At 41.8% G+C, this 17326-nt stretch overlaps 1 protein-coding gene and 1 long non-coding RNA gene across 10 annotated transcripts in view; one reads left to right on the top strand and one right to left on the bottom strand.

Moving 5' to 3' along the window:
* The window catches only part of STARD13 (StAR related lipid transfer domain containing 13), a 298210-nt gene that overhangs the window by 148354 nt on the left and 132530 nt on the right, over positions 1 to 17326 (bottom strand). The window lies entirely within an intron of this gene.
* On the top strand, positions 11 to 16069 carry LOC310904108. 2 transcript variants are annotated; one of them, XR_014588046.1, is made up of 2 exons: positions 11 to 8536; positions 12027 to 16069. It is a non-coding gene; the product is annotated as an uncharacterized lncRNA (long non-coding RNA). The 2 variants fall into 2 exon arrangements; XR_014588047.1 differs by having other exon boundaries at positions 11 to 11578.

Below are 17326 nucleotides of genomic sequence, written 5' to 3'. Positions count from 1 at the left end.
GAGGGGACGGGGGTCGCGCACCCCCCCCCCCCCCCCCCCCCCCCCCCGCCACAGTCCGTGAGGGGACGGCGGTGCGAAATGGCCGACCCCGGGTCCCCTCAGGCGCCAGCTGTGTCCCCAAGCACCACCCAGCCTCGGTGGCCCGAGTGTCAACTTTAGGTGGCCCTGCGCCTAAATGTCGGGACCCTGCTTGATTTGGGGAGCCTTCGGCTGGGATCTGTTGGGTCCCAGCCGCCCCTGGGCTGGTGCTCGCAGCCCTGGGTGCCCTCCTCAGGGCAGCCCGGACCCACTGGTGCCCACCAGCGATGGCCGGGCCTGCTGCTCCTGGGGTGGCAGAGGGAGTTCAGCCACAACTGATCTGAGGTGACAGAAAACCCAGCTCACAGGGTGTTATCTGTCTCTCAGGAAATAGTAATAGCCACTTCACCCCCGGCGGTACTTTTGCCAGAATAAAATAGTTTTTCTGAGGTCTCTTTTTATCAGCTTTCCACCAAAGTCACTCTCCTCACAACGCAGTCTCTCCAATTTCTTTCCCTCTTTTCGTTCCACCCACTTATCTTCTGCCTCCCTCCCCCTGCCTCATTCCTCCCATACCCCCTTCATTATCTCCTCTCTAACAAGCTCCTGCCCTCCTGAAAGGTTTCATAACTAAACTCTGGCAGTCACTTCTTGCACACATTTGCAGACAAAAAGGAATTCCGATTCCTCCATCCCTAGATGAGCCAGAGAGCAACATCAGCGCCCTTACCCCATTTAGGAAACCAAGTTGGGGCCTCTCCTTCCTCTGGGATCTGGGAAATATTGTTGTAATGATTGCCCTTTCCCTATTCTGGCCGCCCATGGAGCGGATGGTTCCCAGCATTACTGGCAGCAGAGAGTCTGATAGCAGGAAAGGACAATAGGGGCTTAATTTCATTCAGTTGCAAACCATTATTTATTACTTACTATTTTTGCAGAGTGTCTGTGATGTGCAATGAAGAGGCTGATGTTTCTTAAAGTGGGTGCCATGCACTGAAACAGCTGAATACCCTGGTGAAGCAATCATGTTAAACATTACAGATATCCCCATCTTGTTTAAATTAAAATTGTCGCTGTAATGTCAGCAATACCCATACAAACTACAAGCAAACACACAGCTGTGTTCCATATTACCACTCAGTTTTACTAATGTCTTTTGCCTACCCTCTGATGTGATTTTTTTTTCATTGTCCCTGTTCTTAAAATGCTTAAGACTCTTCTTAAGCTACTGCATTTTATGTAATATGGTGGTGATGATGTACTTCTACAGAACTTGTAAAGATACTGTATGTCACTCATCCTTCTGCAATTCAACCTACAGCATCCTCCGACTGACCGGACAGACTCTTCCAGGGCCAGATGCCCCCAACATCTGGCAGGAGGACAGCATAATTACGTAAATACCTCCACATCCCATGATCCAGAGCAAACACCTGCTGATGTTAATGGGAGGAGAGAGGATTACAGTTCCTGCAATCAGCTTTTTCACCCTGTAAATCAGCTTCTGACCTCTGTCTCACTTTATTTAGCTCCCTACCAATACAGCCATTAATGGTATGTAACACTCACAGTGCTTGTTCTCTGCCAGGGGCTCCTGTCTGCTAGGAACCAGGTAGAGATGAGCAACTGATTTCTGATACCCTGCTCAGCTGCCATATAAATATCAGCTATGACACGGTCTAGATAGGAAATCACAACTTCAGTTTTAAAGGTTTTTATCCATATTGCTGTGTCATTGCCCACAGATTACGGTCCGTGTCAGTCAGCACTGTAACCTCCAAAAGTGGTCCTCTGGCAGCCACACTTGGAGGTGCCCCCTCACCACGTCCAATCTGTCTGGAAAATATGTCTTCATTTCTTCAGTTCCTTTCTGTAATGGCCAGAAAGTGGTGATACAGTAATAGATATTCTCTTCCCTTTTATACCACTTTGAAGATGTTCCTTTATCAAAAATGTTCCTAGATGTCTAGTTTTACTGAAAATGGCCAATTAGCAATGAGATACTAGCAATTGCTAATACCTTGTTATCTCACCGCAGGTTACCAAGATAAATGCCCGTGATATGGCTGTATTTCATAATCAGCAGCAGATCAGAACTGGCAAGCCTAGACTGTTCTCTGTGGCAGGCACTGACAAAAATATTACTAATTCCAGGTACTTGCCATTACTGTGGAAAACTAAATCCAGCAGCAAAACCAGATACTGTACTTTTTTCCCCAGAGAAAACAGTGCTATTGAGTAATGAGAAAATATCTCATGCAACAACTGGCCCATTCCCATTATACATCTTTAATCACAGTCAGCTGTTCAGAAGTCGAGTTACCAGTGCAGGTATTTTTGATGTATTACGCCTAATAGCAGCAGTTACAACAAAAGCTGCGCTACACAACCTGCGAGAAGAAAGGTATGTGTTAGGGATCACTCACAGGTCAAAGATGTTTCACTTCTTTTTAGGATGTTAGGAAGCGTGACTAAGAGGTAACGTTCTGGACCTCCTCCGCACATTTTCATTGGCTGGGTAAGTGCCCAAGTAACCAACTGATCAGAGCTCTTGTCCGCAGTTTGGAAGTTTTTGATATCCCGAACAAGATGGATAACCTTTGGGGAGGGTGGGATGTGGGGGGGTGAGAACATTTTCCACAGAAAGAGCAGTTTTCCTGCTTCATGCTAGTCTTGCCAACATGGTTCTGTTCAGAATAATTGCAATAAAAACAATGTATATGATGAAGGGAAAAGGAGAAAATTCCCAGCTGCCCTAAAAGAAGTTGAACTATGACATTTGCCTTTTCTCATTGATAACAGAATACTGGCAGGAATGACAGTGGTGTTTGTCTCTGGAGATCTTGCAACCATGTACAACGTTGTGAAAAAATCTAACCTAATTACACCCATGCTCTGATGCCACTGTGGCACAGAAGTCTGATGTTCTAATTATATATTTAGCAATTTATAGTTCCTCCCAATCACCATGGTAATTAAATGGCAAGTTAATTGATGCTACATAATAATCTGGCCTCTAATTAGCAGTGTGTTTTTAATTTGTTACAGCTTCCATTATGCAGCCTGATCCAGTCCTAACAACGTCACTGCAAAAACTCCCGTGCGTTTGGTAAGAACAGAATCAGGCCTAAGGAAAGACAGAGATGACAACCGATCGGTTTGCCATTTGTAAACCACTGACAGCCTACAATAAAAATGTAACTTCTTTCCTTTTTTTCCTCTAGACCTTAGTTACTGAGAGTCAGCATTTTGTGTTAGTTTAACCACATCAGAAGAGTGGTCTGCTTGTGGAAAAACAAACTCGGGAATGCCTTGCAGAGGAAAACAAGAAAGGAGCACAACCTTGGTTACTGCATGCTCTTCGGTGGACACAACCTCCTCAACTTGTATCTCTTAAAAAGAAATAACAGAACCAAAGACGAAATCAATTAGCAGTACAGGATCCCTGATGCAATCTGATGCTAATCAGCACAATACCAAACTTTACAATACGCCTTTACAATAAGTCCTCAAGAACCGACTGTAAATTAATGAAGCTTCTTGAAGTTTATTATACTCCAAATGATGTTGTTGTACTTCTGTAACTTCAAATAGCAGCTCAGACAGCCGGATATACATACATCCAGGAAATATTTATATCCTTGGCAATGATCTGTATCTCTTTGGGGGTCCTACAGCTCTGGAATTTGTTTTCTATCACAGGCTGAATGTCCCAAGTCTGATGTTGCAAGTCTGAGTTACTTCTGGAAGGGAAGAAAAGATCTGAGGTTTTCCACTGCTTGTTTTCCTAACAGCAGACTGCAGTGAATTGCATACTAATTCTGTGGTTGAAGTTATGTGAAAAGTACCAAGGACATATGAGTAGGTGTCCTCTTTTACATCTAAGTAAACAAACAAATATTTCGGAGAGAGAAAAACAAGAATCACTATGAACGAGGACAAAATGTTCCAGCTTGTTCCCTGGCACGCTCTCCTTGCTGGTTATTTCTATATGCAAATGATCATCATTTTAAGGTAGCTTTAATAAGGATCAGTTATAAAGCTGTTTCACTCTTGCCCAGTTTATTGAGAGATTGGCACCTATCTGTTCGCCCTTCTCCCTTGCAGCTTCCTGGAGCCCTGGGAAAGAATCACTCCACGTTTTGCCAGCAGCAGAGCACTGCTGTCTCGCATTGGTTGGGGCCAAATTCTTTCACTTTTGTTCACGGTGATTAATGCTGAAATAAACAGGACTTCTTGCAGAATTCAATGTGCAAAGGCTCAAAGTATGCTCAGATACAGACTCCAGTAACAAAGTATCTGCTGTTTGACTGCACTCCACCTCCCTTGCTGGAACTGGCATGGAGGAGATGGGGGCAGGGGGGAATTAAGATTTTTTTCTGTTCACATGACAAATGGTTGTATATTATTAATAAAAAACTAATACCAAAGTACCTAGAACCAGAAACTGTATGGAACAAAAATACAATCTTTGCCCTCAGGCGACTGCAAACTAAACATATACCAAGACACCAGTGGAGAGAAGGGTAGGAAGGGAAGAGTACATGAGAACGATAAAACAATGCTGGCCAGTGTACTAACTGCTGGTGTTAGCACGCCAGAATTCGTTTTTGGAGGCACTGACACGAAGCAAGTTAGCAAGAGGGTCTCACAGGAGGTTAATGCGATATCGTAATATATTCAGAGGACCGACTCCCAAGCATGAGGGGCAGCTTTAGAGAAAGCGTGCCAATGCATATTTGAAAATGTAATGGGTAGACAATGAAAGCTGGCATCCCATGCAGACAGACTGTGGGAATCAAGCTTTTAATATTGAGCGAATGATAGATAGCGGAAGGGCCTTCAGCCGTCAGCCAAGCAGCCTCGGCTGGATGCAACATAAAGGCAGAGCGAACTGCAATGAATGGTGACAGCAGAGGACTGCCAGCGGTTTTGCATTTGGGATGCACTCAAGTAGACCAGACCATGTCTATCAAGGCAGAGTAAGTGGGAATAACGATGAGATGGCAAACATGGGATAGAAGTTCTTCCTAGAGCAACCATGAATTTTCACCTGAAAAACTCCTCCGGAGAGAAAATTCATTTCTTAAAGAATAAAATTAGAGAAAAATTCAGGGTTCTCTGTTTGTTTTCTAGAAAACAACTGCAACATTCCTGTTCTTACCATGGAGCAGGATTTTCACCAGCTGGCCAACCTTACCTTGGACTTCTATCCATATATCATATCCTAGCCGTAGCTAGCTCCTGCAGATTCTTTCTGAATAATCCCTCTCCTGCTCTTTTCAAGCCTTCTTAACTCAGCCTAAGTTGTCGCACAAGAACAATGAACCCCGGGGGAAGCCCACATGATAGGTGGGAGGATGCGGCGGTCAGTGAGAGAAGTGAAAAAGGTTGTAGGGAGGTATCTGTGGCACGGATGGTCAGCGAATGGATCACTAAGTCAAAAGAGCACCTCTAGTGCCTACCTCTAGTAGACAACAAAGCTTATACTCAAATTGAAAATTTCTCCAAAATGCAGACACATGAGCCCTTGCCCATCTCTCAGCAGAGAAAAATGACCAAAATAAACCAAGCAGCAATAAACTTTCAATGTCTTTGGTAGGATGCTCTGTGGACATCTTTAAAGTATAGGATGTTGCAGACATGAAAGCCTGGGCTGGGCAAAGCTGGTGGTCACTGGAGAAATAACCATTTCTTCCATGATTAAGCAACTGGGAATGCGGCATACATTTTATGCGTGTAGATATAGTATTTTTTTACAGGAGCAGAGCTTGACATTTGAAGGTGATTAATGCACCCGCAGAAGTGAGCGGTTATGTTGAAACAAGAAATGTCTCAGCGCAGAATATTGCCCCTGCTCTTCTCATTCTATCTTCTGGTGTCGCATTTTTTCCCCACCTTTTTGTTGCTTGACAAAAATATATTATTCTAAATTACACCTTTCTTGTGCTCATTTCCTTAATATTGTATTGGGACCTTGTCTAAACTAAGATTTTTTTTATTTTTTTTTCAGGCTTCCAACTGTTATTATCATCACAGTAGAAATAATTGAAACATTTGTAGAAAAAAAGCTTTGCAGCAGTCAGTGGTGATTTAGCACACACCGTATCTGGATATTGGTTCAGAGACCTGGGAGCTTGGTTTTTTTTTTTTTTAACTCTCCTGGATTACACAGGAAAACACGACCAGTTTTGACAACAGGTTCTAATGACAATTCAATAGAGCTGTTGCCAAGACCAGTTTACTTTTAAGAAAGGGTAAGGACTTTCTCTTCAGCTACACAAATGCTCGTGCACACACACTTTCCCAGATTTCAGGTTACTGACTGATGGGAGGATACTGCCAATAACAGTATAATGCAAGCTACGGATTTTTAGAACTTCCTTTGCTACTTATTGCACAGCTACTATTTTAACTTATTCAACAGATTTTTTAAAAATGTTTAATAGAATTGACATGAGGCCATTTCTGGAACCGAGCACGGCAGCTGTGTAATGGCAAAGCAATGCCGCTAACATTTTTGGACAGGAAATAAAGAATGTCGTGTCCAGTTGCAATAGGGGATAGGATTTCAGGTAGGCAAATTATAATGACCAGAATCACAATTTGGCTGAGGCCCAAGTTAATCCCTATTAACCTGAACACCTCTACGGGATCTTTAATCATTTTATTAAAGCTGATTTTAAATTTCTTCTTGCTACCACAGTGAAGAACAGCCAGGCAGTTGGTCACGGTGTTTTCTGGGCCTTATTCGAGGCAAAGACTGGTGGCTATTGAATGGTAAGCATCATTTCCCACAGACCTGTTGGGAAGGTTTCCCAGCAGACCCAGGGCCTGTCTAAACCCACTCCATCACTCAGCTCTGGCGTTACAGAAGTCTGTGCCCCAGCAGGTTCAGCGGTACCGCTGTTCCTGCTGGTATAAAGGAGCTTAAGCTTAGGAAGAATGCTTATTTCATGACATTTAACATCTCTGGATATTCCCACTGAGAAGCAGGATATTCATGCTGTGAAGAAGGGGCTGGACGAGGTGGACCTCCAGCTCTTTCTATCCAAAAATGTCTCCGTTTCTGTGAGAACATTTTGGTAGCGTCGGGCAGCACCTGTACTCCATTAACTCCAAAAGCATTTCAGTGTTTACAGTAACCAGGAAATGTCGATGTCTGTGTTATATTAACAAGTCAGCAGCAACAACTGCAGTTTCAGATTTTAGAGCTGAGCAGAGAACGGTTCACTGTGAGACACTGAGGGGTTTGCTTTGTTTGGTTAAAACACGAACAGGCCTGTAGTGCTGCCCTTGGAACTATTCAAGAGTGTGAGGGGAAGAAAGTTATCAAAGGATGTCCAATACCGGGTCAGTAATGGCTTCATAGAATCAGGTAGGCAAAAGATAAGTAGCTGAGAACTGTAAGTCTAAAAAAATATTCGTGACACCAAGTTTGGAGCTTCTTCACCTTTTTTTCTTCCTACCTTTTCCATGCAGGTTGAGCAGGTTCATAAAATGGCATAATCTCACTCAAGATGCAGTATATTGGAAACAAAGCTGTACTGTGTTTTTCTATGGACAATATCACATATATGAGCAGAGAGGTAAGCAGGCTATAATGTGTCACTGTCATAGCAGGCAGCAGAATTTAAAAGAGCACTGACGTGCTGCTGTATAATCATGGTCTATGTGAAAGGATTTCACTGTAAGAATGCAATAGTCTACCACTCAAAGCATATATTGTGGTCTTCCAGATAGACTCCAACTTCTCCATGTAAGAGGCAAAAAATCTGTGCTATGTACCCCTTTGCTTTTTACAGAATTTTAACAGTGATGTTAAATTACCATTACATCAATAGATACATCAAACACAATGGGAGAAACCTAGAAAATACTAAGATATTTTCCTTTTCAATTTTGGGATGGAAAGTAGTGCTTTGCAAAGCAGCTTAATTCCCAAGAAAGGCGACAGCAGGGATTGCTCTGTCACCAGCCCAGCATGCCAAAAGCAGAGAGAGCTTGAGGAAGCGTTACCATCACCTGCTGCAGTGCGTGGCACTGTGACCAGCATGATGCCAGAGGTCACAGCACTGCTGTATACCGCCAGCTTCCAGAAAGGGGCATCTTTTTGATTTAACAATACTTGAAAATTTGACGGCAGAAAGAAAAGAGCAGGCTTCATTTCCCTTTTGCACTCCTTTGGAGCACTGCCTTCCAGCTGGCCCAGCTCCCCCCCCTTGGTATAAGGAGACTCACTTTTTTGAGGCTCCACATACAAAAGTCTTCCTGACTTCAGTTCAGTGCCATGTAAACAACGTAGATAGGCACCCAGGCCTGTGGAGCAAGGTAAGAAAAAGTTGGTATTTTGGTTGGTATGTATTGGTTGGTATGTATTACTGGTTCTAAAGTTCATTTTCCGTGGCTTCCAGTGAAACAGTTTCCTATGAATGATGTCAGGACATCCTTACGGTGCTGCAGATGCGGAAGTGGTTCATATGGTTTACTTTCACCACTGTCAGGCAGACTCACTTCAGTAAGTTTTTGTCATTTTGTGCTGACATGAATAGGTTCTGTAGTAGTTACCTGAGATCTACATTTCAGTGAATTTTTTTTGAATCACCGACATTAGAAAAAAACATGTAAATTGCCTGGAGAGTAGGTGCTAAATGCATTAGAACTCAGCAAGATCTTACCTAGTGTTAGTTTTTGAGACAGAAGATGGCTAAGTTTAAATGACAGAGAATATTTATACCAAGTATAACCTTGATGTTAATTTGATTAAAATTATCAAGTACATAGTTTCAGAGTTCAGGCCTTAAAAACTTTTTAGGGAATGTCACTGCTAAAGGGAAAAAAGCTTAGGGTGTAAATGTGAAAACCAAAACCCAGTCTTCTTACGGCCTCAGATTGGAGGCTATTCCCCATTTCTATTCTCAAATGTTGCTAAATGGTTTTGCAGGGATCTAAAATAGTTTATTGCTGTCAGTCAAGTCATAAAGAATACTATTTCATCTGGAAAACATTATCCTCCTTTAGGACTTACACAGATTTGGATTTATTCTCCTCTCTCCTGTCCTATAGCTCATCTTTTATAGCTGGGCAGGATAAATGTGAAGTGGGTTGTATGTGCTACTAGAAAGTTACAGTAGTACGTTACTCCACTTGATACAGGTAGGAATTACCTTTTAGTGCAGATCCAGGGAAACTCAAGGTCTTCTCCTTCATCACCAGGGACAAGCTCCCTTCCTACAAGAACTGCTCTATCATTCATTAAAAAATGCCACGGAATTTAGACCACGCACTGAGCACTAGTAACAACCTCACATTAATGGTGAAATTCTTGACTTGCAGAAGTAATTCTCAAAATTCCCACGTGCTTCACTTCCTTCAAGTATGTACACTTTCCTTTTCCTGTTTGCTCCCATTGTGCTTGTTGAGAATATATGAGCACAAAGCCCCCAGTTTCTTGCTGATTTGATGGTCGTCATTAATGGGGAAACAGGTTCCAGCACACTGGAGTGCTACTTGTTCTGTATCTTATGTTCATTGGATATCCACATCATTTATAGGTGAATATAAATTTATTACTGCAGCATTTTTTATTACTTCTTTAAATAAAAGAAATGCATTTTCTCTGCATATCATTCTTTACTGCCTTCTCTCTTGTAGATAGTTTTGTAATGTTGACAGTGCTGGAAGTCACCGTGATATAGTTCCTGAATTTATATGATGACATTATAATAATATCAACGCTGTTCTCTATGGTTCATATAAATTAGCATTTTATTTGCTTTCATGACGAGTGCTGCAAATTGAACAGCTGTTTTCACTGGGCTGTTTTAATTAAGCTGTCCATAATGTCGCCTAGGTGTTTTTCTGAGCTGGTAGCACTTCATTTATAATGTAGTATCAGTCAATGCTTCAATCATTCCCAAGCATTACCTCACACTTAGGTACACTGAAATCCCATCTGCTTTGAGACTGTCAAATCACCTCGCTTTGGTGATCTGAATTTGATTCCCGGAAATCTTTCTAATCTTTGGTACTCTAGGAAATTTTGAGTTTGTACAGATTTTGCCATCTGTTCACTCACTTGTCAAGATAATGAAGCTTTAAATGATACTTGTTCTAGCGAAGATCTTACAGACAACCTGTTATTAGCCTCTCTTCACTCAGAAAATTGATAAGTTTAATTTGGGTGTTTATGATCTTTTATAAAGTTTATGTTCTAGAACTAAAAATTCCTTCCCACACTTTGATTTCTCAGGTTGTTTCCTATCTGTTTCGAAGATCTCTGGAATAGTAGTTTGGAAAGCCCAGATAAGTTGCATCTCTTCCTGTTTTCCCATGAAAAAGATGTTTCTCTCTCTCTCTCTTTTTTTTTATTATTATTATTTTTACAGAGCCACACTGGATCCTACATCTGTATTCTCATCTGGGTGTATTATAGCTTGCTCTTGCTCTGATTTTTATTTATTCCTGTTTGCTTATTTGTTTTCAGAAACACATAAGATAATTCATATGCGAAGCTGAAATTATTTTTGTTGCCCACAATGTCTTCTTTTCCTCTTTAAGAATGGTGTATTCCAGCACACCCACTTTTATCTCAATTTCTGACCGTGCTTCATCTCTTATTTGCAAAGAGGACTCCAGAATGTTCTCATGCCCAGGCATTCAGTCTGGAAGTACTCTGTCCAGGCACAAAAAAATCATGATTTTAGATCACCCATGGGTGATGTCATGATAGATCATGATAGGATCATTAACCAGCAGAAGAAAAAGCAATAAATTGTTTTGATAGCAAGACTAGGGGAGGAGTATTATGTATGGCTTTAGAGCTTGCAAAGCCCTTTGTCCATTTCACCGAGAACCAGAGAGCACTTAGGAGCTCTGGAGAACAAGAGCTATGGAGTGGAGGCAACAGGAGAAGCAGAAATAAGGAAGGAAAAGCACTGTAGGGCATCATGAGCAGAAGAGTAGGCAGACCGTGAAGCAACAGTGCATTTAAGAGGAAAGTGAATAGTCAGTGGAAATGGTAAGGGGGAAAACTAAAACTGGACTTTTCAAAGAAGGATATGAAGAGAACAAAGACAGGTAAAGGAGTCCAGAAGACTAAAAAAGACAGTAGGCAGAAAATATCCATATTGTAGAGAAGTGTGCAGAGCAATGAACAAAGGGCTCTGCATTGTTGGCTCTTTGTGGTCCTAGTCTGGGTTAACTGAATTATGAGTTAAACATAATTTTAAAATGCTTGTTTTTACACTTCATTCATTCTAACTATCTGTGAATCTGAAAATCTAAGAAATTCTCAAAAGTAATAGGTATCAGATTCATGTGCCTTACTTTTAGGCACCCATTGTTGAAAGAGAAATGAGGGAGGTGGGAAGATGGGAGGGAGGGGGCTGTCCCACAGCATTCCACCCCAAAACGGCTGCCTGGAAGAAGTGCTAGAGGAGACCTGTGGAGGAGGGCGTGCTCCAGCTGGCGGAGATGTCACACTCAGAAAGTGCTTCCCTCTCCCCACTGATAGGAAAGGGGCTCAGGGAGCCCCCTTAGACTTGGGGTAAAGCTGGAGGTATGAATTCCATCTCATGTTTCCTGTTTCTGTCGAATTTTAACGGGATTTCAGTATTTAGCCATCGTAGGCTCATTTGAAAATCTCAGCATCAGTATGAAAATCTCAGTTGCACTCTGTATTTTTGGAAGTCTCCAACAGATTTGAAAGTCATTGTAATTCTCAATAGAATTTGTGTTCTGCAGTCCAATGACTTATTTTGCCTTTTGTTCTTTTTTTAACACAGGCTACGTTTTGATGTGGAGACGCTGGAAAATTTTACTGTTTCGCTGTAAAATAACAACTTTGCTTTTGCAGCAGCAGCTGTAAAACATGAACACCTTGTTGGATCACACTCCAGAAATCTGGAATGGGAGCCCTGCCAAAGCTCAGGGCTTCCTTTTTGTTTTGACTGTGGCGTGGCTCTTGACTCTGTTAATATCACGTTCTTCTCACTTGTGCTTTTCAGACACCTACGGCCAAGCTCATTCCCAGTTTAACTCCACTGAACTCAATGGAGCTGCAACAGAAGTGAATTTGTCTCAGTACGTCTGTAAATTAAGCAGCCATTTGAGTTGGAGAGTGTCGCTGATAAGCACTAACAGCACAGGAGTGCCGAAAGGAAGATATCTCCTAGTTAGTTTTGGACAGTTGACACGAACTCCACTGTCAGATAAGTCTTACAGACTGTGGGAAACGCTGAGTGGGAAAAGTCACACTCGCCGCCTGCTAACCATAGGAGGAAAACAGAGCTGGAATGCAGGGGAAATCTCGACATTATCTGCTCCCCCTGCTCCTACCAGCCAGGCAATCCAAAACACTAGCTGAATACCAGCTGCCTCTGGCCATGGCACAAACAAACGTGTTTTCTTGGCAAAGTTTTCCCTCACTTTTGGAGTCAAGAGAGGAGGCAAACAGAAGAAAACAGTCTAAAGTGTATGTGAGGGGAGTGTTTTCCACCAAAAAGCAGGCGCTGCTTTTCTGTATTATCTAAAAAGACAATCACAAAACACTACCCCTGCAGACAGAGGTGAGCCACGCTCTCCAAAGGACAGCTATGTGTACTCAGCGAGCCAGCAGCCCTGCACCACAGAGCTCCAGTAATTTATCGCTCCACTTGGCCTCCGTTGACATTGTCAATGACGGTGTGCCACGGGCTTCAGTAAAAGAAGGATCAAACGCAGGGGAACAAAACTGCTGGAAAGGAATTCTCTGTGCCCATCCAAATTGTATCACCTGAGAATAAAGCATAGCCACAGCACACGAACACTGGAAGATAAATGGTATTTCCTCCCCAGTGATCATAAGACTCGGTCTATCAAGATCTAAGGAAGAACAATACGTTATATCAGTGTTCTACATACACAGCACAGCGAGGTAGAGGCACGCTCACGTATCTCATTGTACGCTCAGCTCCTTACCTATGTGTAACTCAACACTCTGGATATCATCCCTGCTTGTTACACTTCAAAAATTCCAAGGCTGTGAGGCCAAAGAAGAGGAGCATGGCAACAGAAGCAACAAACAAAAAGGTGTACTTTAAAACATTACCAAGTATTTTGAGTTCTCCAATACATCATCCAGCCATTGAGCACGCTTTATCAGTTCTGTCTTATAAACAGGTGAAAATATACAGGAGCAGAAGTTTTGGTTTAACTTCAGAAATTCACTGTACATTTTTGGTATCAAATGAGAGTCCAAAGAGCTGTCAATCAGATTTAGACAACACGCATTGGTGAGCAGTCAAGAAGGGGAAAAGGGCAAAAAGCAGGGCTAACTTTTTGGACTAGATGTTTATAAAACAAACAAATGCCAACGTTGGCAGTCTGCTAGAGATGTCAAACCGCCTAAGGCCTTGTGCCAGCTTTACCTATGAAAAGACCCTGGAAATAAAACTAGCGGCAAAGAACACCCAGCAGAATGGGGACTGTAACCTGGACAACACTTGGCTTCGGAACCAAAGTGTGTGAAAATAAGCTCTCGACAAATTGTTTGAATATTGACTTGGAAATAAATGTAAACGCTTTAGCCATAACCTTTTTATATGAAGAACATCAGTGATAACGTAAAGCTGTAATGTTTGCAAATGATGGGCTGCCATTATGCCTGTACGGTGCTCAAAAGGACAGCACTCTGTGCCTGAGCTTCATTGCCACTATGTCTGTGCAAACAATTTAACAATTGTAAATGACTTAATTAGCAATCCAAGTAAGTTGTAGCTTTAAAACTTTGCTAAAAAAACTACATACATTTTATGAAATATAACGTTCCTGAGTCCTGCATTTTCTCAGTTACTTAGAGGAGTAAGATGTAAATTTTTACAGATAAACATTTTTCTTCCATGCAGCTATAAATATATCATTAAGAGACTAATCCTACCCCTTCCAAGTTGCCAGTGACCACAATGGGCACAGAATCAGGTTCTACAAAGGTGTAGTCCTTAATATGCTATAGGAAAAAAACTGCAAGGTTCTATGCTATAATCAGTTTGCTCTTCAGAATTAAGGCAATTTAAAAAGAAATTGATAATTATCAATTGGAGACAGAATGTGTCCCTGCATACGCCAGGGTGTTGGAACTGGATGATCCTTACGGTCTCTTCCAACCCAAACCCTTCTGCGATTCTATGGTTCTATGGTTAAGGACTTGAAAACCATTCAAGCAATCTAATAACTTCAGTGAGACCTACAGATGGGCATTTTTCTGTCTTTTAAAAGCAAGCTTTTCTCATTAGCAAGTGTTATCTTAGTGTTAATTCCATATCACATGCAATCATATATTGCAATAAGGATTGAATTTAAATAAAGAGAAATCCCTACAGCCCTGGTAAGCTACGAATTTACTGCTAAGCAACATACAATGACAACTATAACAGCCCGAGTAATTAAATAAAATACTATCAATTGTAGTTCATGGAATAAATGAATATTTAATCAACTTTGCTTAAGAATAAATTGAGCATTTCCTTTGAAATTTGCACACAGAAGTCATCCAAGCTAAATTTCAAACATTGCATGCTTCTTAGCAAGTCTTTCTTATTCATAAATTTGCAGCTGACACTAAAAACTTGCACGGCAGTCAGGCAGACCTGTTCCTTGCACAGAGTGTGCTGGGCAACTTTTCAACTATTTAATCATATTGCTTGATTTTAAACCCACACTGAATTGGTACTTGAGTCAACTCTGGTGTGAAAACATTAATTTTCACAGGAATTACACAAGGGGAAAATTTGTTCTTTTGCTTTAAAACAGATTTTCCTGACATACATACTAGCCTTATACAGCAGAATGTTTGGGGACTGAGATAAAACAAGAAACGAGAGAGGGTTTGTAGCTAATATAAACAAATTCCAGATAAAAGGCTAAAGCCATTTACCTTCTCAGACCCCATGTCAAAAGCCAACACTGCACTAAGACGAGAACTGTGGTTTCGGAGTCATTTAGTAATCCCCACATATAGAACAACCTTTTTGACAGCTGTTTTCTTGAGCTTGCCTTTCTTATTTTCCTGCCTTCATGAAGATACTGAGCCAAATTCACAAGTGATAAATGCCATTAGAGTCAATGGAATGATGCATGGCACGGCTTTGGCGTGCGTGCCTTTTGTGTTTGTATGCAGCTCCAGCCTCCTCCTCTTGCTGCACTTCAGCTGTGGTTTGACAGCGTGGTGCAAATTAGTAATTTGTTATTGCCTTGTGCTGAGCGCTCAATAAACACCAGCATCTGTATGTGCCTTTCTGTCATAGCTACTTGCTGGTCTGGGTGGAATCTAATACGGAGGACAGGAAGGGCAGAGATGGGATGATTTTCAGTTACAGGGCTTGCTAAAACAACTCTCCTGTTTCTTAGGAAGGTGCCCCTGCAGCTGACGTTAACACTACATGGTTCTTTGTCCTCCTCTAGTGGTCCCCTCTTACTTAGGGAGAGGCTTAGGCAGTCATCGCTTCCTTAGAGTTAATGCGGTTCTTACTCAAGGGCAAGGTGTTGAGGCTCACGCCTGAAGATCATGGGTCCAATCCCAACACCAGAGACAGTGATGGGTTTCATTACTCTTATGTTCACGAACGTGGAGAGTGGTGTCCCTGACCACAGCAGCCAACAGTTGGCCAGGTGCTGTGTCTTTTTGTGCCACGGTCATCTCTGCGGAGCAGAGCTTCCACCGCGGTAGTGTGCTCAATAGCCTGGAGCAGTGGCATGGGCTGCCTGCGGTCCCACAAAGGTGACACGCTGCCAAAGGTCAGAATCTGGCTGCTTCATTCAATAGCTTTATTGCCCCGAGTAGCTAGCATTAAGCTTGTGTTCCAGCCAGAAGCGTTCATTTGTCGTTGCTTGTCCGACATGCGAACAAAGAAACAAGGCAGAATCTATCTTTTGTCCTAAGCCTTCCAGAGAGGAGCTACACATCACTCTCCCATAGCACAAAACCTCACAAGTTACTCCTTAGGAACTGATGCTCATAGTTAGACGCCAAAAAAATGAACCTAGAGACTAGTTATATGATGGTAAAGTTGTCTAGTGGTGAACGCTGCTGCCTGGTAGAAATGCTTCTGTGAAAGCAGGAGGCTCCTCCTGGATAGCTGTTCTTCCGTGCGTGTCTCTCCCTCAGAGCTGTAAGGCTTAGTCAGCATTATAAAACAGTGAAGATTTATTTTGTTGCTTGCATACTTTAAATCGTCTAACCTTTGCATTTTTGAAGTGGAACCTTCCCCAGCAAATAAAAGAAGAGCGCACAGCTTACACTGTGGTTATCGGAGAGGTCTGAGGGGAAGGTCTGCTTGAAATAGAAAACAGATATAGCAGAAATTTATTATTCAGAGAAAATTTTCCAGGCCTTTTTGGTTACATTTGGAATAAACATCAAATGCCAAAATGTGCCCTCTTCCACGACTCTCAGAAAACCTGCGTTTAAAGAAGGTTGGCTGCTCAGACGCAGTGCAGCTGAATATGGCTGTTCGAGTGGAGAATCCTGCAGCCCAGTGACTGACCCCAGCTGCTGGAAAGCAATACCTTCCCATTCCACAAAGGGTAAACTTCAGAGGAATTCATCAATTTGCTTTAGATCACCATTTGCAGCAAGGTTCCTGTCAGGTCTTTTGAGGTCTCAAGAGAAGTTACAAGCCCGAGCCCATCTATCAGTTTAGTGTTCAACTCTCTTTAGCAGTCCAAGCTGTAAACAAAAATGAGTTAAAGTAGGAAAAATATCTATAATAGCCTCATCCCGAAACCATTTTTTACACTTATTGAAGTGTATTACACTACACTTTTTAGAATTATTGGATACATATTATTTTTAAGATTTACCAGCTCTAGTCTTTCAAATATTTTTCTTTCTTTTTAAAAATGTTGAGAAAAAATCTAAGTTACAGAAAGAACTATTGAACAGGGAAATGGAGGAAGATATTTAGAAGGACAATGAGTATCAATATGTGTCTAAAACATTTTTATATATTACTGTTTTGTTAGTGAAGTTTCTCACGTAAAATTCAGAGTATTCCTTAATAGTTCAAGCTTTCATCTATAGCTCATGTATTAAAACAGTAAACATATATGTTTTTAATCAACACCTATTTTTTTTAGAACAGTAATATCCTGGAATATATAGGAAGGGTTCTCATTTTCCTCTTGCTTTTGAGAGCCGACGAGCACAGTTTGCCCTCAGCTGCTCCAGTACATCAGTAGGAGCTGGGAAGCAAAGATTTTCCTATTCAGAAGAACAAAGAAGGCTTTGTTCTGTCGTTTCTGATTATGAAAGGAACATATAGGCAGGAAG

The sequence above is a fragment of the Anser anser genome (assembly GCF_964211835.1).
Source record: "Anser anser genome assembly, chromosome: 1".
Classification (NCBI taxonomy): Eukaryota; Metazoa; Chordata; class Aves; order Anseriformes; family Anatidae; genus Anser; species Anser anser.
This window is presented reverse-complemented; position numbering and strand designations above follow the sequence as displayed.